Source organism: Leucoraja erinacea, chromosome 33, assembly GCF_028641065.1.
Source record: "Leucoraja erinacea ecotype New England chromosome 33, Leri_hhj_1, whole genome shotgun sequence".
NCBI lineage: Eukaryota > Metazoa > Chordata > Chondrichthyes > Rajiformes > Rajidae > Leucoraja > Leucoraja erinaceus.
In genome coordinates, this window is record NC_073409.1 from 15,202,529 (window position 1) to 15,225,000 (window position 22,472).

At 44.3% G+C, this 22,472-nt stretch overlaps 1 long non-coding RNA gene across 3 annotated transcripts in view; it reads right to left on the reverse strand.

Annotated features, from left to right (window-relative positions):
• Window positions 1-22,472, reverse strand: part of LOC129712740 (uncharacterized) — a 118,061-nt gene that overhangs the window by 94,699 nt on the left and 890 nt on the right. The window lies entirely within an intron of this gene.

A 22,472-nucleotide genomic window follows, 5' to 3' on the forward strand; every position in this document is an offset into this window, starting at 1 on the left:
CATCTCCAATGCCCTGGTTTTGGAACATCTCATCCTGGGTGCAGGTACAGCATAGACAGAAGAATTGGGAGTAGAGGATAGAGTCCTCACTAGGAAGCAGGGTGGGAAAAAGTGTAATCCAGATAGCCATGGGAGTCAGTGGGTTTGTAGTAGATGTGGGTCAGTAGTCTGTTACCTATTCAGCTGATCCTTCTGTAACATTGAGGGTAACTGAGAACCTCAACAGTTGAGATACATTAATTCAAGTCACGTTTATTGTCCAAGTATGGTAAGGTTCAGGTACAAAGAAAATCCTGCTTGCAGCAGCATCTCAGGCACATGGGCTCAGACAAAACATAACAACATAAACTATACATAAATTGCACACAAATTCTGTAAATCAGTAAAAATAAATAAGGTTCGTGCAAAAAGACATTTCTGCAAATCACAATTAGATTTTAAACAAGTCCATAGGAGTGCAAGTGGTGGTTTGTAGTGTTCCATTGTCAAGGTTGAGCAGGTAGGGGTTCAAGAACTTGCAGCTGTTCCTGAATCTGGTCGTGTGATATTTCAGGCTTTTATACCTCGTGCCCAACAGTAGCGACAAGGAGCTGACATGGGCCAGGTGGTCGAGATCCTTGATGATGGATACTGCTTTCTTGAGGTAGCGCCTCCCCGAGATATTTTTGCTTGTGGGGAGGGCTGAGTCCATCACTGTCTGCAGCATCCTGTGTTCCTGTGTGTGTTGGAATTGCTGAACGATGCAGCCAGGATACTCCCTGCAGCACATCTGTAGATGTTTGTTAGAGTCTTCACTGACATGATTCATCTTTTTAAACCTTAACAAAAAAGTAAAGGCAGTAGTGTGCCTTGTTTAGGATGCAGCCAGTCAGGATACTTTCTACTTTCTATATAGATACTGCATAGAGCACAACTGTACATCTAACATTGTTTGTTTGAGTCTTCAGTGAGGTACTGATGTACCTTCTACAGGATTACATCATTGTGCCAAGCCATCTGAGATATTAACGCACGCACCTCAGCACACGCTAAAAGCTGAACCTGAGATTTTCTATGTTTAACTAAAATCTACAATGGTTCTTGATTGAGGCATCGTGGTGTGTCTTTCAGTGCAATCGACTGAACTAGTTCTCATTTGGGCTGAAGCAGAGAAGAGGAATTCTCGGGCGAGCCTTTTCCCCCAAATTTTCCCTGGGATTTTCCTTTCTGTGTTTTTTTTAATATCTGCCACTCTTCGAAAATGGTAAGGGAGGAGACCCAACTTGAGAGGGTGGTGGAGGCAGACATTCTCACAACATTTGAGAAGCATCTGGACGAGGTCCTTGAATGGCCAAGGAATAGAAGACCTCTGAATGTGATTAGCAGAGATGGGTGCTAGAAGATCTGGACAGATAGGATGGGCAGAACAACCTGGTTTTATGCTGCATGTCTCGATAATGTCATGAGTGCAGGGTGGTCATGAAAGATCAATTAATATCTTGGTGTCTATTAACTTTGTATGTATCTATATATGTGGGTCAACATCTCACTGAGCAATGTAATTCCCTTCTGGGTTATCAGAAAAGCTTGCTCTTCAAATTAATTCCCAGCCCTGGAAAGTCAAGCCAATCACGTCCCACTTTAGGTAGTCTTGTTGAATCACCTACTTAAATATAGCAGTGTTATTTATGAGCGCACGAACTTTCATCTTTAATCATTCGCATCGATGTACTTAAAGCTGGCTAAGTAGGGCACTGAGCGATCAGTCGACTCACAAACGTACGTGGAATGCAAACACGGTGACCGATGGGCTTTGTGCGTTTCCGTGCTTTGCAATGCTTCGTAGCAGCCACATCCTGGGATTGATATTCAACGCTCATAAAAATAATTCACCAGAAAAAGAAGCACTCATTAATTTTGAAGCCTTGACTTGTCTCGAAAGGGTCCGTGGGAAAGAAAGTTCTATCACTTTATCCTCTGGCGGTGTGAAGGACTTGTGTCACATGTCTGTGAATGTGGTACTTTGTCATCCTGACCTTGTTTAATTTTGTTTCTGACATCCTACCGTACTCCCTTGCCTCCAACCATTCTGCTGCTTCTTGCTATGTTTGATGTGGTCCCAGAGGTAAAGCCTCGCTCCCTCAGTGCCTCCTGCAGGACGCCTCTGTACATCTGATTCCTAAGTGACTGCTGCACCTGTTTCCCCATTTCTCACTTCTTATTTGGAAATGCCATGAATATTAGCCACCTTCTACCACCTTGTGAAAGCAGATTGAGTGCAGAGAGTGAAGCCGAGGCGTTTCGTTCCTGGCAGGAGCTGAAATATGGTTAGAAATTGTACCTGGCCGATTAGCCTCCACTTATCCCCCGGCACAATGCACAGGTCAGGCAATACCTGTAGAGGGAATAAACGTGGAAACATTGTTATCATTCCCTCCACAGATGCTGACTGACTCGCTGAGTTCCTCCAGCACCTTGTGTTATCTTCAGGATTGCAACATCTGCAGTTCCTTGTGGCCCCAGTACAATTGGTGTGTATTGGACTTGCAGTAAACATCCGCAGTAAACAACAAAGGTCGGGTGAACACTTTGTTTAAATTGGTGGCACAATTAGTAGACTGCCGCCTCATAGCGAGAAATAACTCGTGTTCAATTCTGCGTGGAGTTTGCACTCTCCCCCTGTGACCACATGGGCTTTCTCCAGGTGCTGTATTTTGGTCCCACGTCCCAATGTCAATTTGCCTTGCACTGTAAACTGCTCCTCATGTGTAGGTGAGTGGTGGAACATGCAAGAGCTGATCCGAATGTGAAATGCAATGACCTCCCATGGATTACATGCAAGGAATGTATACAGGGAGAACATACAAACTCTGAACATAATCAGGATCAAACCCGGGTCTTGTACCTTGTACCTTGTGGTCATCAGCTCCGGAGAGTCCAGCAGAGACAATACTGGAAGTTGGACAATTTATACTGGGCAATTTTTACATTTATCAAGCCAATTAACCTACAAACCTGTCTTTGGAATGTGGGAGGAAACCGAAGATCTCAGAGAAAACCCATGCAGGTCACGGGGAGAACGTACAAACTCTGTACAGATAGTGCCTGTAGTCGGGATCGAACCCGGGTCTCCGGCGCTGCATTTTTGCTGTAAGGCAGCAACTCGACCGGTAGCTGTGGCACGGTGCCACCCAGAGCTACTCCAGCACTTTGTGTCTTCGTTTGAAACATCGGCACTGTTGTGTCCTTAATTCCCACAGGGGTGGTTTCCTTCCAGCAAGTACATGGGGTGGGGAATGGTTGAGGAGGGTGGGGCTGGGTGACCTCTCCTTGCTTATGTTCTTTATGCTCTCATGTTCTGCTGATTGTGACATTCTTTGCTCCAATGGGATGTCTACACAAGGAACGACTCAAGGGAAAATAATGCATATTTCACCAGTGGCTGGACCACACTTCCCGCCAGAAGCTGTGTCATTCTTCCTCATGGGGTCTGCTTGGCATGGTGCTGTACTCTGTATTCTTTGCTAGAACATAGATCAGTACAGCACAGCAACAGGCCCTTCGGCCCACAATGTCTGTGCTAAACATGATGCCAATTCAAACTAACCTCCTCTGCCTCCAGGCGATCCTGCAAGTCCATGTGCTTCTCCAAAAGCCTCGTGAATCCTACTCTGCCTCCACCACCACTCCTGGCAACACATTCCAAGCTTCTACCCACTCTCTATGTAAAAAAAATTGCCCCACACATCCCTTTTAAACTTTTCCCCCTCTCACATTAAGAATATGCCTGCTAGTGTTTGACATTTCCATCTTCGGTAAAACAATCTGACTGCTCACGGATACAAGGAACTGTAGTTTGAAGAAGGGCCCCAACACAAAATCTTATCTACCCTGTCCCTCCCACAAAATGTGCCCAACCCACCGAGTTCCTCCAGCATTTTATGTTTTAATATGATTGTCTAAATCTCTTGTCATTTTTATAAATTCCTATCAGGTCTCCACATCAGATGCTCGAGGGAAAACTGGCCAAGTTTGTCCAATCTCTTCTTATAACAAATCCTCTCTCACACAGACACGTAGACCTTTCTTTCAAGTACTCCAGAACAAATCACTGCAAACTCCCCTCTAGTTATTTAGCCAGTTACTTGAAATCTGTGATCTCTCTCTACCTCTCTTTTTGCCAATTGAAAAATCTCTTTACTTATTTACTTCATTTCAAACAAAACCTTTCGTTTCCCATTAGTTATATATAATGAGATGAAAATCGCCAAACATTTCAAACACTCGCTAACGTTTTCCACAAGGTCATTCTGGAAACTTTATGTGTCGAGAACATTCTTTCTGAGTTAGATAGATTGGGAAACGGGTCAGTCAAAATGGAGAAAGGATGAGATGGGGAAGGGTTAGGAATCAGCCAGACTTCCAACTGGTCAGATTGTTAAGGGCTTGGACACGCTAGAGGCGGGAAACATGTTCCCGATGTTGGGGGAGTCCAGACCTGGGGCCACAGTTTAAGAATGCGGAGTAAGCCATTTAGAACGGAGACGAGGAAACACTTTTTCTCACAGAGAGTTGTGAGTCTGTGGAATTCTCTGCCTCAGAGGGCGGTGGAAGCTTTCAAGAGAGAGCTAGATAGGGCTCTTAAAAATAGCGGAGTCAGGGGATATGGGGAGAAGGCAGGAACGGGGTACTGATTGGGAATGATCAGCCATGATCACATTGAATGGCGGTGCTGGCTCGAAGGGCCGAACGGCCAAGTCCTGCACCTATTGTTTATTGACTATTGACTATTGTCTATCATTACTGCCAACAAGTAGGTCCATGAAGGGAAGAAGGTTCTCGATGCGAAACATCACCCACCCAGTTTCTCCAGAGATTCAGCCTGACCTGCATTGTGTGTCTATGTTTGGTATAAACCAGCATCTGCAGTTCATTTGGAGAGGTGGATCAGGTTTAGCTGTGACACGGTACATCACCAGTCCACCACTTCACGTGAAGAATAGATGCATGATGTCATTATGGCAACAACCAACATTTTGGCGAATGAGAAGGCTGATAATAATTCACGCTGTGATCTAAATCAATAGCTGTAGCATTTTTGTCGTGAAATTCTGAGCCAGTGGGCCTTGAATTAGACTTGTCATCGCCTCCTCTAGTTCAGGCTGATCATAGATCAGATACTCAAGCCCAACATGACCATTAACAAACATCCAGCATCATTCTCCAGTTGGAGGACTCTACAGTGAAGATTGTATAACCAGTCCAAACCAATAATGATATACAGTATATGATCAGCACGAACATTTGTGACAGAATAATTGAAATCCAATTCTGATCAATGAAGTTGGGAATCAAGATGCATGTCCATTTCATAGAAACATAGAAAATAGGTGCAGGAGTAGGCCATTCGGCCCTTTAAGCCTGCACCGCCATTCAATATGATCATGGCTTGATTTCAAAAGACTCGGGTGATCATGCACATTCTAGAAAGGTACATGACCAGTTCCACAGCGCCATTAAGTGGAAATCCCAGGCAACCTCCTCTCCTGTTATTGTGGATGGTATTTGTGGTGATTGTGGACTCTCTTGATTTCCAATTCTAATTATTCAGACTGAATACTGAGTTACAGTGCGGGCTGCCAAGAGTGTACAATTAGTTCCCCCTCTACCTCTAGCTTCGGGCCCTGTAACACACTCACAGACACTTCTGCAAGCCTTTAGGCAATATTCAGCTGCCTTCAAAAGCAGTCAGCTGTGTTTTACTTACATCACGGAAATGCCCAGAGAGCATTAGACCGCTTCCATTTCAAGATACTCACTGTCATACTCACTCCAGCCTTAGGCCACAGATACCTCGTGCTTGTTCTAAAATGAAACTTAACCTGCAGTGGGCATCCCATGATATAGCATTAAATGCAATTGGAGCTAAGGTCCAGTACCTATTGTCACAAGAGATGATGTGGGAGCTGAGAGCTGTATAATGATGTAGCAATGTGACAATAGAGGCCGGCTACTTTTAAAGGCAGCATGTTAACTACTTTTACTTCCCAAATTAATACCAGCATCAAAGTTCCTGCAATGTAGTCTCTTCATAATTGGCTTCAAAGACCTTGGACAATGGTCTCTGGATTTTAAGAAAATATACATTTTTTTAAAATCAATTTAATTTGTTGTCCAGTCCAGAAGGTCACTGTTGCCCCTCTCCCACTATACCACAGACATCTCTTGCTTGATTTCGATTTACTATGGTGTAAGTAGGAACTGCAGATGCTGATTTACACCGATGATAGACACAAACTGCTGGAGTAACTCAGCGGGTCAGACAGCATCTCTGGAGAGGAGGAATGGGAGACATTTCTGGTCGAGACCTTTCTTCCGACAGAAAGTCGGGAGAGAGGAAGGCTGGGGATATTCCTACGTAATCCTCCGGCATTTTCGCCACCGCCAACAGGATCCCACCACTGGCCACATCATCCCATCTCCACCCCTTTCCGCTATCCGCAGAGACAGTTCCCTCCGCAACTCCCAGGTTCACTCATCCCTTCCCACCCAAACCATCCCCTCCCCAGGTACCTTCCCTGCTACTGTAGGAGATGCAACACCTGTTCCTATACCACCTCCCTCGACTGGGACCAAGCACCCCGACAGTCCTATCAGGTGTGACAGAGGTTCACTTGTACCTCGTCCAACCTAATGTACTGTATCCGCTGTTCCTGGCATCAACTCTAATATATCAGAGAGACCAAGCGCAGGCTCGGCAATCATTTTGCTGAATAACCTCCGTGCAGTGTATGTGATCTCCAGATTGCTAAACCTTTCTCCTCCCATTCCCACACTGACCTGTCTGTCGTGGATTTCCTCCAGCTTACAATCTAGCAGTATGAATATTGATTTATCTAACTTCAAGTAACGCTTGCTTTCCCTCTCTCTCTATCCCTTCTCCACCCTAGTTCTACAGCCAGTTTCACTGTCCTCCTGATTAATTTTACTGATTGTTTGCCTCATTGTCACCTTCCCCTCAGCTCAACCATTCTACATTACCTTGATCATCCTCATCTGCTTTGATCTGTCATTTTCAGACCATACCCTTCCATATCTCTGGTCTCACTCTCCCCCGACTCTCAGTCTGCAGAAGAATCTCGACCCGAAACATCACCCATTCCTTCTCTCCATAGATGCTGCCTGTCCCGCTGAGTAACTCCAGCATTTTGTCTCTATCTCTATTTACCATGCCTTAGCCAAGTGATGGGTGATGATAGAGACACATGGAACTGCAGATGCTGGAAACGAGCATAACACAAAGTGCTGGAGGAACTCAATGGGGCTGGCAGCATCTGCGGAAGAATGGGCAGGCGACGTTTCGGGTTGAGACCGTTCTTCAGACTCATGTACCAGTTTCTAAATCATGTGCAAGGTTTGCAATGAGTTGAAAATAATCTATATAGATTCAACGTTCCAATAAACTTCAAATTAACTATTGCATATGAATATTTGTTTCCACTGTACTTATTATCATAAGACAATTGGCAGAATTGGGCCTTTTGGCCCATCAAGTCTGCTCCTCCATTTGATCCCAGCTGATCCTATTTTTCCCTCTCAACCCCATTCTCTTGCCTTCTTCCAGATTTAAAGATAGAATCATAGAAACATAGAAAATAGGTGCAGGAGTAGGCCATTCGGCCCTTCGAGCCTGCACCGCCATTCAATATGATCATGGCTGATCATCCAACTCAGTATCCCATACCTGCCTTCTCTCCATACCCCCTGATCCCTTTAGCCACAAGGGCCACATCTAACTCCCTCTTAAATATAGATTGTGAAGATGTTCTCTTGCGGGTCCAAGAAGTGGATGGTGAAGCTTCTGCTGTGGAATAGCCTGCCTATACAAACTGGGCCTTCTCCGTGGCTGAAGACAGGCCACTTAGAAATTGTACACTGAAGGTTAAGTGACGTTGAAAAACTCCAGCAAAGGGGGCGGGGGGGGCGGGGGGGGGGGGGGGGGGGGGGGGGGGGGGGGGGGGAGAGATCAAAAGCAGGGAAATAAACTGGCCAAATAGTAAAGCAATGACCATTAGAAATAAAAGCTTTTCACATTTAACAGAAGCACTTCGACTGTCCATCTACTTACAGGGATATCTAGTGGGATGGATCTTAAATTAACAGCACTCCCTTTGCCAAATTGCTAGAAATGTGAGTTTCAGTGATGTAAGATTATTAATAATTAAAGACTAATTGGAAAATCACTTCCGAGCATTTTAGTCTCTTTTGCCTGTGACACTTGCTATTAATGAACAGCAACGATAGATGAATACTGTGGGCCAGCATCTATTGCCATTAAACATTTACAACCTTTAGCTAATAGGTGAAAGCTTAGGGTTTACATTATGAAAACATCAACTGCAATTAACGCAAACTTTCTCTGCATGTTGATAATCGTCCCATGAAAACAATTTAACTGTAAATATTGAAAGCAACCTCACTCTCAAGGTACTGCTGCATGTGGTTTACGGGAGCTTTAATTGTAGGATGCAATTAGTCACTCAGTTAATGCTTAAGTGTGGTTAAATATCACTGCCTGCAATTTCCATTATATGTTTGATGAGTCTGCGCTTAATTCTTCACCTTCACTTCCACTATCCTTCGACTGTTCCACTTCCTCTTCTGTGGCCCCAAACTCTTGTTGTGCTTCTAGTCTTATGGACACTGGCAAATCTCTCCCAGTCTTCATGCAGCAGTCTAGAACGTGAGCATCAACAGGCTATTTGATTGTGATCAACATGAGGACCAAACCCCAGTTGTTCTTTTTAACTCTCAGCAGAAGACACTGACGGAGTGGTTGCTTAGCTTGGTGATTTCAGGCCCAGGACACTGAGGACAACTCTAACATTGTTTAGAAACAAGGAACTGCAGATGCTGGGTTTACACAAAAAGACACAAAAGTACTGGAGTAATTCAGTGAGTCAGGCAACATCTCTGGGGAATATGGATTGGGACCCGGGGCACTTCTTCACCCCAGGACCCTCCTTTCGACTCGGGACCCTTCTTCAGACTAACTGTAGGGGGAGTGAAGAAAGGTGGCAGTGAGGAGAGGCACAACAAAACGTGGCAGGTGACAGGTGGACACAGGCAAGGGATTTGATTGTGTTGGGTAGAGCGCTGGAACAAAGGCCAGAGATAAAAGCAAGAGGTGTGAGACAGGTGGCAGAAGAGATACAAAATGAGAAGCCAGAGGAAGGAATGAGGATAAGGAGGCGAAATGAGAGAGATAGGCGTGTCCAACTAGGGCATGGGGTGGGGCGGATAAAGGGGGTTGTTCGGGAGAATGGGGAGCGGAGGTAGGGTTATAGTTAAATTGTTACTAACATCCTACAATATGGCACATTGGACATGAGACTTCTTTGTCAGAATACAGTTGTACAGAACGGAAATAGGCCCTTCAGCCCAACCCATTCATGGTTTAACAGACAAAAGAAGCATTGCTTTTCTGCACAGCTTTAATGACCTGAGGACACCACAAAGCATGCAGCAATTAAATATTCTGTGATGTGCAGTCAGCGTTGAAATGCAGCAGCCTCTTTGTACACAGCAAGCTTTCACAATGAGTCTGATGGCCATAGCCAGATGGCCCATCGTCGGACCGTTAGGCTGAGGAACAAGCATTGACCAGGGCCCTGGGCCATCTCACTTCTCTGAAATATAACTTCAGGGAATATTGTTTTCCACACTCCTCCAGACACGGTTTGAACTGAAAAACAGCACAGCACTGCCTAGACATTTGTGATCAAATCTCCATTGTTGGATTTGAACCCCCAACATCCTGATTTAGAGGAGAAAGCACCATGGTTTTTGCGTGTTATGTTGCCATCGTGGCCAATTCACCCACAAAACGTCTGGATACCCAGTGTTCTCTTTTTGTCATCTGTTAAACTTCGAAAGATTCAAATGGCAACTCCATCGCTTATACACTGTTCAATTGCAGAGTTTGCCTCATTAAACATTCACAGCATAAAATACTACAAACTCAAGGAGGACATGTGAACTTTGTGCAAAACCATGATGATCTCTGCAGGATACAGCAATTATAACTGTGAATGGAGATACAAGGAACTTGAGGTGCTGGTTTACAATAAAAAACACACAGGTGCTGGAGTTACTCAGCGGGTCAGGCAGCACCTGTGGAGGAAGTGTGCGGAGGATGTCGCAGGTCAGATTGATTGTAAAGGGGGTCGGAGGGGAGGTTTGAAGCTGGGAACGCAGTGGGGTCAGGACAAAGCCTGGCATGTGATGGGGGGTTTAAGTGGGATTTTCATTGGCAGATTGATGTACAAGAATTAAATGGGGACAAATTCTAAACTCCAAAGCTGGTAAAGATGGTTGGACAGAAACATTATTCGATCACTTCCTTATCTACTCAGCTGCCCTGCCAGGGTGATGCTACCCTTAAAAGTTTACATGCTGTCTTAAATTGCAAACTTTATCTTGCCAGCGTTTTTGCAAGTCAGTCTGTCCATTCCAGAATTTAGCTCCTTTTATTTTCATACTATATTTTTGCCACTTTCCCCTCTTAGATGTTACACATTAGGACCATATCAACTGTCCACCTGTTTAGTACAGAGTCCGATATTTCATTTATGAATAAATGCACGCAAAAATGCTTTTTTAAAAAAATAGAAGTTAGGCCCATTTCGTGCAAGAAAATGTTTTCAATAATGCTTAATAATTTTAGATCTGCCCGGTTTTAGTTTACAAATCAGATCAATGGAAATCACTTTACAACCTTTGCAGGAGATGCTGTGATTCATTTCAATTCTCACTCAGTCGCTCACTCAGTCGCTGTACAATTCATGATTTATTTCACAGAGTTACAGGGAAGGGATCTTCCTATCTCCAACCGAAGCTCTGGATAGAGCGTGAAACAACACGACTACCTCCTGGAGTCCACGACGCGACAAACTCCAGCCCAGAATTTGTGTCAACCCCATCTCAAAACTGTAGATAGTGAGCGGTCCGGGTGAGTTTCCCGTTTATCCTGACTGTGATAGTTGCGCGTGTCTCTCTCTGTGTCTGTCCTCTGTGTTCTGAAGATACAAGAAGAGGAACTTGTTAATAACGGAGGGTTGAGATGAGGATGAGATGAGATGAGAATGAGCAACATTAAGTATTGACCGGGAATGCTTCAGTTGGATGTTAGCGCGGAGGGAGGGTGAGCATGTGGCATCTTTGCCAAAGTGAATTGAGCTGATGATACTTTAGTGAAAGATGCAAACTCATTATTTTAACAGCTCCTGAAGAAAAAAAAAAAACCCTTTTACAGGAAGGTGCCGACCTTGCTCAATAACCCCCTCTCTAAAAAAATCCACTGCTATAGAGGCCAGACTTGGAAAAGTTTTGCAATTACTGATGTTCCCCTCTATTCTTTGTAAACCGGGAACCAAATCCCAGAGTCGCGTTTAGTTTAGGGAAAACAAGGTGGGAAATCTGTGTATTTCGAGCGGAGGAAGATTTGAGGGAATTTAATTTTATTATCTAAACTGCGGTTGGATCCCGGCTCTCTGTCCCGCCCGCCCATCGCTGCTCGATACAGTCGGCAGGTCCATTGATGCTGCTGCTGGCAGCGGCGTGTTGCTCAGGCCAGATTGTTAAAGCGCCGAAAAGAGCTGATGTCTAACGCGGTCGATAAAACTTGTGTCTATCGATTAGTTAAATTTCATTTTGCCAACCCAGTTGCCCTAAACAGCGGCGTAATTGATTAAAAAAGAAAATCATAGTAGGTAGATTTAAAGGCGGAATAACATGAATGAACTCATTTGGCGAGAAGTAATGGGAACTTCGACCCATGAGCATGTTGTAAGATCCGGGGAACGCACCCTAAGGAGATAATAGCTTTATGGAACATTATTAATAAGTCTATTAAGGGCAGCTATCTTCAAACAGTGATGACCAATGGTATGGGAAGTCTCTCTGGGTAAGGTTGTCGTGTCTGTATTACAAGGGCGGCGAGGAACCTTGACCCTTCTTGCTTCACGTCCCTGCTATCCATCAGACCCAGGCATCTGGTCACAGCAGCGGCGAGTGAAGAGGCCACACCAGCGTCTCAATGTATTTCGAGTTGAATATGGCTCAGTCCCTTCAGATAGTTAGGTGTGCACCTCCGCCCTTGCTAACGAAGGCAAATGTGTCACAACCTTCTCTTAAGTCTGTGAAGAAAATCTAATCGCAAAGTTGCAATGCAAAATGTAACTCCTTCTTATCAAACTCCATTTAACACAACTCGCGTGGAAGTCCTCGCGAATATTGACCGGGGTGTGAATCGCACCCTCTCGCCCCCCACCCCCACCCCCCCCCTCCCTCCATTCCCACCCCCACCCTCTCCCCTACACCTCATTTACTTGCCTTTTCACAATCTATCCAGCCTATTTGCCAGCGGCTGACCTTTGCAAACCTATCCAACTTCATTAGCGGATCGGGTCATCCAAGCTGTACCAGGCATGTAAACAGCCATTAAAGGGATTCTTTTATCAATAGACAGTAATTAAAATGTCAACGTTTAATTTTCAGTAGACTCCCGTTCTCTTCGAGTAATCTTTCCCCTTAATAAGACTGTAATCGAAGAGAGAGAGAGAGAGAGAGAAAGAGAAAGAGAGAGAGCGTCGAGAGAGAGGGAGGGAGAGAGAGGGGTGCTCTAATGTATGGGACCGCGCAATCGATACAACAGTGAATTGATTTGCCTCTAAAATTAAATTTATTGGGGTCATGTTTTATTTGCTGCTGATACAACGGTTAAATGGAGAACATTCATTTTGAATAGCAGCGTTTATTAAACTTCCACTGAATTAAACCGCGGTGATTTATGTTGCAATCTTCGCCAAGAGCCCTCCAGGAAAGGAGAGTTGTTTTTTTATATGACACGGCTTTGTAAGTTTTAACCGAAATATAATTCGCCAGTCTGCTTCAAAAGTAAACGTGCCGCCTATAGCTGGCGGGCAGGAAGTGGGGAGGGGGGAGGAGCGAGGTGGGGAGAGAGTGCTGAGTGTCTGCAGCCCCACGCACACACGGCCCTCTCCTTACCCCGGCCAACAAGCAAACTACCCTTAAAGGGAGAGGCCCCAGCGCCCCTGGCGGGATGGACACTGGCACTGGAACAAAAGACCACAGACTCCTTGAGGGATGGGGTGTTATTTAACCTGTGACCCCGCACACACACACACACACACACACTCTCTCTCACACACACACACACACTCTCTCTCACACACACACATACTCTCTCTTTCACACACACACTTACACACACACATTCTCTCACACACACACACACACTCTCTCTCTCTCTCTCACACACACACACTCTCTCTTTCACACACACACACTTACACACACATTCTCTCTCACACACACACACTCACTCTCTCCCCCCCCTCTCTCTCTCTCACATACACTAACACACACACACTTACACTAACACACACGCACACACACAGACACTAACACACACACACACACTTACACTAACACACACAGACACTAACACACACACACATTTACACTTACACTAACACACACTAACGCACACGCACACACACTTACACTAACACACACACACACACTTACACTAACACACACACACACTAACACACACACACACTTACACTAACACTAACACTAACACACACACACACACACACTTACACACAACACACACACACTAACACACACACACACTAACACACACACACTAACACACACACACTAACACCCACACCCACACACCCACACACACATACCAAGTCAGACCCACACACATACCCCGCTCGCTGTCAGCATGAAATCTCTACACAAAAACTGCTCAGAAAATAAAGTATACACATCGACCTAAACACACTACAATTCTTCAACATAATCACTGCCCTCTCTCCATATATAATATATATTGACCGTAAATATCGACCCTGTAAATACTACATATTTATGCATATACTTAAACGCAGCCACGTTTATTATCCGGGCTAATATCTTAGGGTGATTGATTGGCAAATATTGTTTTTACTACTTGGAAGTCCTTGATTTTAAAGATATTTGACGGAGAGCGCGTTTCCCGTCTCCCCCCTGTCCACCGTAAATCCATGCCTATAATTCTTCTAATCTTGCACAATTAACAACTCATTCAAATAAAAAGTTAGTAGAAATTGTTTTTTTTAATGGTAATATCAGGGCCCGGGTGATGATGAGTTGATTGTCCGACTGTTAATTGACTTCTGGAACATGTGAATGAAAAGTGGGACGGAGGCGCCGAGAGTGCACGGAAGCGTGAGCTGGTGGCCGCTTGTGACTTCCCAGCTTGTGACAATGGGTTGAGTGTGCGTGGGTGGAGCAGAGAGGAGTGGGCGTTCAGAAAGTTAAGGCCCTGTCCCACTTAGGACACCTGAACGGAAGCCTCTGGAGACTTTGCGCCCCACCCAAGGTTTCCGTGCGGTTCCCGGAGGTTGCAGGTGGTTGCCGGAGGTCGCAGGTAGTGGAAGCAGGTAGGGAGACTGACGAAAACCTCCGGGAACCGCACGGGAACCTTGGGTGGGGCGCAAAGTCTCCAGAGGTTTCCGTTCAGGTTTCCTAAGTGGGACAGGGGCATTATTAAAGGCGTGCATTACTGGCATGGAAAATATTGTGGAGATATACATTCCGGTGAATGCTGGTGCGGGAGTGCAAGTGTGTCAAGTGTGTCAAGTGTGTCAAGTGGGTGTGTAAGATGCGGCCAGATTTATTGGCACACTTGAGTCCGGCCACACGGCCCGCGAGTGTGAGCGCACGTGTGTGTGAGACAGGAAGCGCACGAGTACAGTTTTAAAACTCGACAACTGATCGGACTGATAGTGTACAATCTGAAATCACCTCCAACTAAAACGACCTTCCCAAATCCATAGACAACAAACCTAGGACGTGGGACACAAAAATGCTGGAGAAACTCAGCGGGTGCAGCAACATCTATGGAGCGAAGGAAATAGGCAACGTTTCGTCCCGAAACGTTGCCTATTTCCTTCGCTCCATAGATGCTGCTGCACCCGCTGAGTTTCTCCAGCATTTTTGTGTACCTTCGATTTTCCAGCATCTGCAGTTCCTTCTCAAAAACCTAGGACATGCACCTGTTCCACACCACGCCACAAGCCGCTGAGACCGTAACCCGAGCTAAAACGACTATGTCGGTATTTTTCTTTCAACGTCAAATTATAAAATAAAATCACGCGGGGTTATGTACTTAAAAAAAATAAAGTACTTTAAAAAAAAAAAATAATAATAATAATTATGTACTTTAAAAAAAATCTTCGCTGCGAACTAGACAGCTCCTTCTAACATTTTACGAGTTAAGTTCACAACTGACAAGTAGTCGTGCATCATTTCAATAACGTTGAGAACATACGTGGATAATTTTGACAATCTGCTCCAATGTGATGCTGTGGTATTAAAACGAATAGCAGAAAGTTCCAGCCTCGCCCCATATCTCCATCAGGGAGCGCTTTCTAAGTGTTTGAGTTGATGATGTTCATGAACATATTTAAATACTAAGTTTTAAAATATCCTCTCTAATCCCCTTTAACTCTAAGATCCCCAGACCGGCACATTGACTTCCATTCAAACAGATTAGAGAGAACAGATTCTCTCACAGCCGATGGAAATAACTTTGCAAATCCAAGTGTACCTATCATTTTGGGTGAAAAAGTGGTCGGTGAAATTGTGATCTGGGGAGTTCGAGGAGCGACTGTGAGTTCCCAGAGGATTCGTTGCTGGCAAACCACGTCTTCAATGGGGAGACCGAGTTAGTGGAATATCCACAAATCGCTTCATTTAGATCAATCCGAATCTAAAGTGTTCACGAGGTGTTGAAGAGAGCCTGAACAATTTTAAGCGATGGCTTGTTTCAAGACAAACTTGCAATGTCACTTTAGTGACTGTAGATTGAACGGTCCCTAACTGCAGGTAAAGACGGCGCCGAATTCCCTAATTGCTCTTCCACGCTGAGTAGTTTGCGGGTTCCTAGTCCAATAGAAGGGGTTTAAAACGCGTTTGGTGAAGAAAGTGACGCACTTTACACAAGTTTCAGAACAAAATGACAACCTGATTTCATGTCATTCTCTGAGAACAACCAGGAACTTCTCCCTGAGAATGATCTTTGGAATATTCACACTCCAATCTTATTTTAAAAATCACCATCACACGCAGAGCAAAAACAAAAGTCACAGTCAGACTTGGATAAACGCACATATGTATCACAAACTCCAAAGGGCAGTGAGACGGGTCTAATTGGAGAAAATCCGGGTCTTGATACTGTTCCTAAAATTACCTAAATGTAACGTACATTTAATAGGCTTGCAGCTTCACTCTAGAATGGAAACAAATATTGCATGCGTTATTAAAACATAGTTATTGTCTTGATGAAGTCATTCACATTGGCGCTCGACAAATTGACTCGATTTATAGACAGTTATCTGTGAGACTACGCTCCAAAAGCATTAAAGGATTTGAGGTTCTTATAATTACGGATAACTAAATGCGCAGTAAACATAAGTGTTAGACTCGGAATGGTCCTCGCCAGAGGCTGACTTTTCTTACACATGCCATCAATCCGGGACAGGTGCCCGGTGTGATTCAGACAGGCTCCAAGAAAGGGGTTTGGAGGGACATGGGAATATACAGTGCAGAGGGAGCGCTGCACCATCCAATTGCTCATTTTGAGTTCAATATTCATCTATTTTACCGACATCATTTTTTTTTTAAACAGCTTCCTTAATCACCACCGTTCTGATGTTTCCGAGGTCTTCCTGTGCGCAATTTGGTTGCCACGCTTCTGGCTTTAATTACAATTCAAAAGCGTCTTGACCACAAAGCGCTTTGAACTATAAATAATGTGGGGGGGGGGGGGGGGGGGGAGTGGGATGTGATTACACCGCCTCTCCCCCCCCCCCCCCCCCCCCCCCCCACACACCCTCCCTACTACAAGGAAGGATAGCCCCCCCCCCCCCCCCCCCCCCCCCCCCCCCCCCCCCCCCCCCCCCCCCCCCCCCCCCCCCCCCCCATACCCATGTGGATTCTCCCGCTCTCCACAAAGATGCCTCCACATGTTTCAAAGGTTAAAAGGAGGGCAATTTGTTTCTATCCAAATCTGGCCCAGACACTTTAATTTTCACCATCCCTCTGAATTAACATGTCACAAATTATTTGCCAACTGTATAAGTTGCTGGGACAGTCATTAAAATGCAACTCACTCTATGCTGCTTAACTGTAGAGGCAAAAAGACCGCACTCCTTTCAGATGAATTATTATTGGGACAGACTCTTTCTCACTGGAAGGCAGATGTATTTATATGACAACGCATGTTTAGGATAATGCTCCTTATGTTTCGTGTCTGGAGAATTACAGGCGAATGATTCGCACGGAGAGTGACTGAGGGGATATTGTGCTGGGTACTTTGGACATTAGGCCTTCGCCGAGATCTGAAACGCCATCATGCGGGTATAGGTGAATAGATCACTTTGCAATTCGCGCTGTTAAATTATCAGCGCCCCGTTTTGTAATAATAGGTCTTAATAACATATACTTAATAATTACCCTGGGGTCAATCCTTATAACTAACTGTGAGGCTCGTGGAAGCTGCGGCATAAATCTTGATGGCAAATACTGCGTACTGGGCGTTTATTAAAGGGATGGGGAACCCCTTCCACAAACGCAGCGACGAGTAACTCCATTAAGATTTCAGCCCCAATTCCGTTCCCAATCCCCTTGAAGTTGACAGAACTCGCACTTGTAAGTTACAGGGCACTCGACTCATCCTGACCCACCCTGGTGTTTCTAGTCCTCGAGTCCCCTCAACTTCATTCATTCTTTATCTACAAGATTCCTCATTCACCTCTCCCTGCAGAAATACATCAAACACACGAAGGCGGATTGAAAGCTGACAAACGGTACGGGTGACTCAAGGTGGATGGAAATGATGTATTCTCTGTTGATGAAGGTGTCATCATCCTGACATTTCCCCCATTGTAGCTTCTCATCAAATAGTAGTTTGGGAAACTTACAAACATTACGTTTCAAATTTGGAGTTTGTTAATTTTTTTTTTAAATAGTTTGAAAGGAACATTTTCTGTTTTTTGTTTTAAAACAAAAACCAGGCTTGATGTGATCGGGACCGGATTTAGAAATCACGGGATACCAAGGAAATTGAAGATGCATTTGGCATTTTACACTACTTCAAAATATCTTCCCCGTCAAATACCACACCCAGCACTGGGACTGTGACAAGCGGGCCCCGGCTCTTCAACTGAATGTGTGAGGGTTTATCTCTCGGCACCCTCGCAGGCCGGAGATCTGATCCTAACACCCGCCACCCTCTGGGTGAATCTATTTTTCTCGTCTCTTGAATCCTTCCTGAAACTACTTTACATTTATGCTGCCCTTTTTCCATTAAATCTCTGCTAAAAGAAACGAGTCTATCCTATTTGCTCTATCTCGGCGGCTCACAGGTTTGTATGTATCAATTAAAGCTCTCCGCAAGCTCCCCTATTCCAAAGGAAACAATTGCTATGGATTTTTCCTAATTGTGACCATTTCCAGCCCTGGCTAGATCTTGCAACATCTCCCCCGCGCCCGCTCCAATTTAAATCCGCGTTAGATTTAGTTCCCCTAACCTAATGAGTGATTACATTTGGAAAGCACTCCATTGGCTGTATATGGCGTTGGGACGCCCTGCCAGAGTGGACGGCGCCAGTCAAATGAAAGGCTTTGTGTCTGATATCGCACAAAACCCCAGGTAGGGTTACAAAACCTGTATTTCATTTCCAATTCAGAACATATGCTTAACTAATTGTAAAGGAAATTATTAAGATCTCACGCAGTTGTCGCGTGTGAATTGTTAAACCACAAATCACGATTAAAACATTTCTCCATTCAGTAATGTTTTCGCTTCTTTCAAGTTTACGTACGAGATCCTTGACAGTTATTCAAATATACACTGTGTTCACTCTTGCCGGGATTCCCGCTTGAACATTGGCAATTCCCACAGACAACACGGCGTCTAAAATATCTATATTACTGTCCCCCAAAATATTCTAATTCCCATTTCAGTGTTGCAGCAATAAACGCTGTGGTGAATTCACAAATGCAAATATTAAACAGAAAGGGGTTTTATTCAGGGGCTAGTCTTTAATGCAGCACATGCCTCTGTCACACACAACTAGCTAACTTTCCGCCTAGTCCTGGTACGGCGATTTAGTGCGAGAGACTTAAAGACGCTGGTTTACTTACACACACACATATGTATATATATATATGCGCGCTTGTATATGAGGGTCTGCCTGTGTTTGTGAATTGAAGTGAGCGGTAAAAGCCAGTGTGCGAAAAATCCGTAGAATGACCCCCTAGTTCACAGGAGTGATATAATGGTTTTAAAAATCAGATTTAACATGTACTAAATGCATTTTAATTTTACCTGAAGTACCCAATGATATTTATCGATTGTTACATGTCATGTGCAGGGGCACTGACAACTAGCCTGTATTGCAATTAACATTGACTAATGGACAAATGATTAAGGAAATGTTCCACCCAGTTTTACAGATCTAAGGGCAAGGACCGGCGAAGTAGGCTTTCCTTTCAGAGGCTGGTGTGCGCTGTGTGCAGGAGTGGAGTTGTTTTAATCTCCATCCATCTATCTCTAGTCCCGCCAATTGCATGTTCTGGTTCTGCACTCTGCGTTCTGCACTCACTTCAACTATGCAACGGGCCCTTGTGTCCCCCCTTCCGCCCGCCCGCCCGCCCGCCGCGGTGTCACGTTTCTTAACAAAACAACTTTGGGGACGAATTTCGATTGACTTATGGATTGATAAAAGGGAAAGGGTTCACAAAAGGGAAAAGCTCATTGACTGAGATGAGACGAGGCTAGTGACAGATGGGGCCCGCGTAACCAAGTCCATTCAAATGATGTTTTAAATGTTCCAGAACTGAATAATGGGGGTTTGTAACGACGTATGTTCCTTACATTAAACAAGACTCAGTTATTGATGCATTTATTTACACCTGTCTATTGCGGAACGTATCACCTTTTTTTTGTATGCGTTAAAAGGATTATTTATAAAAAAGACATGATTTAAATTAAAGGATTTTGACACCCGCCGTTATCTGCATCGAACACTTTCGAGAAAGATGGAACTTTAGATTGTTAAGTCTTAAACAGGTGAGGAAGTTGTACAGGCAGCCTGGGCACATTTATTGGGACTGACATCTAAGCACGAGATGACTGTTACTTGTAAAAGTGTAACCTCGTATGAAATGCAATGAACGTCACTGAGTTTGAGTTGAGAGCATGTGTGCGTGTGCGCGTTTACATTGGCGGGCGCGTTGTAATTATCTTCATTGCGGGAATATTTTGGTTTACACACTGTCCTCGTGCCTTCAACTCTGTATGGAACCGTTCATTATTGCTTGTCGTGTAGTGAATTGTATAACGATTGATTATTGTGTGTGTGTGTGTGTGTGAGTGTATCTATATAAAAATCGCAAGCTAACCCACAACCTAAGTGACAAACCAGGTGTTGGTGCTGTGTTTACAAGGGTTGTTCAGAGACTAGGGCCTTTTCGCTTGACGATCGAAGCTCGGATGAGTTGGGCGCAATGATACACTCGGTCTGACCTCTGAATAATTAAATGGAAGCGAATAATTACCGAATAACATTCTAATTATTGAGGAGCGCTGAGAGAAAGGGCTAACGTCGACGCTCCAGAAAGCTGAAACGAAATACAATATCAGGTTTACGTCGATGAGTCTCTGCTTCATAAATTTTACATTGGCTGCAGCTCCCCGAGAGAGTATCAAATGCACGATGTCAGTTAAACAAATAATACTTTACAAAAAAGAGAGTTAAATGCCTTTTAGTTTGCATTTCGACAAACCGACAATTGTCAACGTTCCTGATGAAACGTGGGATTGCGTTTTAGTGGAAATTTGCAAATTCCCTTCTCGCGAAATTCTCCTGTTTAGAAACGGTTTAAAACACATATGGCGAGAAGAACCGCTGCCAAACCTTTCTTTAGTTCAACACAAGTCTGCTTAACAGAAGTAATAGCTCGGGGCAGTTTCGTGGACGTTATTAAGTTCTGTTTGATTAGTGTAACTGTTCAAATTTGAATCCAGACAGTATGATTAATTACAGTTTAATTAACGTGTCCATTAAGAGCAGTAAACGGCGTCATGTTGCAAAAACAAAGACAAAGGCGATAGATAGATAGATAGATAGATAGATAGATAGATAGATAGATAGATAGATAGATAGATAGATAGATAGATAGATAGATAGATAGATAGATAGATAGATAGAGACAGAGAGAAGATAGAGATAGAGAGAGAGAGAGAGAGAGAGAGAGAGAGAGAGAGAGAGAGAGAGAGAGAGAGAGAGAGAGAGAGAGAGAGAGAGAGAGAGAGAGAGAGAGAGAGAGAGAGAGAGAGAGAGAGAGAGAGAGAGAAATATACTTACTTACCAAGAAGAATTTGGAAACCTAGACCCTTCGATATAATGACCAAATAGGTGATGAAGTTAATTCACACTGAAGCAGACTGTGTGTCTATATATTATGAGCTATTGTTGAACTATTTCTATGTTTATTGAACTATAAGCCTGTAACAGTTATTTTACCAAAATTGCAATTTTATGAATTATCAACTTGACATCGGACGTGTGGTCTTGTTTGGACGCAACTCTCCCACGCAAACTATGTGCCAGTGACTGTATATAAATTTCATAAACAATTATATGCAGCAAGCCACGTTTACACCAGACTGCGTTTATTGTACACTTCTGTACACGGGACACAAGTGGAACTATCTTCAAATGGCTAATCATTTTAGAAAAAAATAATTGAGAAAAAAATATCTTGAAGATGATGCAAGTCGGGAATCATTGATAGCGCAGTTATGTCCGCAGCAAGGGCTAAATGATGGTTATTGATCAGGTTATAAATAGTTAATAGAGTCAGCATTGCGTTCCACCGCTTACCGCAGAATATTGCACAAATATATCAGTGTTTATGTACACAGAGCAGCATTAGGCGAACCACACGTCGCTACAGACTGGCGTTTCAAGCCACATTAAAGAAACGGACACAAACCATCATTTCCCGCTAAAGAACTAAGTTACAGTAATTTTAAATGCAGGACTTCCAATCCGCACGGCTGCGCGCAAACTTTAGCGGCCGATTTTCCTCTTTAAGTTTTTTATCGCCCCTGCTTCACCTCCGCTTTTGTTGCTCTCGCTTGCCGCTGCACGGAATTTTATTCTGGTGACATTAGATTTAATTAAAGGCGATTCTGTAAACGTGGATGCTCAATAAAAGCTGCCTCATCAAGACCCAACAAAGGAAGGCTCCCTTCAAAAAGTTTGCCTCGAGGCACAACTCGACGAACTGTGCATGCGGCCGGCCCCTCGAGGTCCCTCTAAACGCCCAGTGTGTTGGAA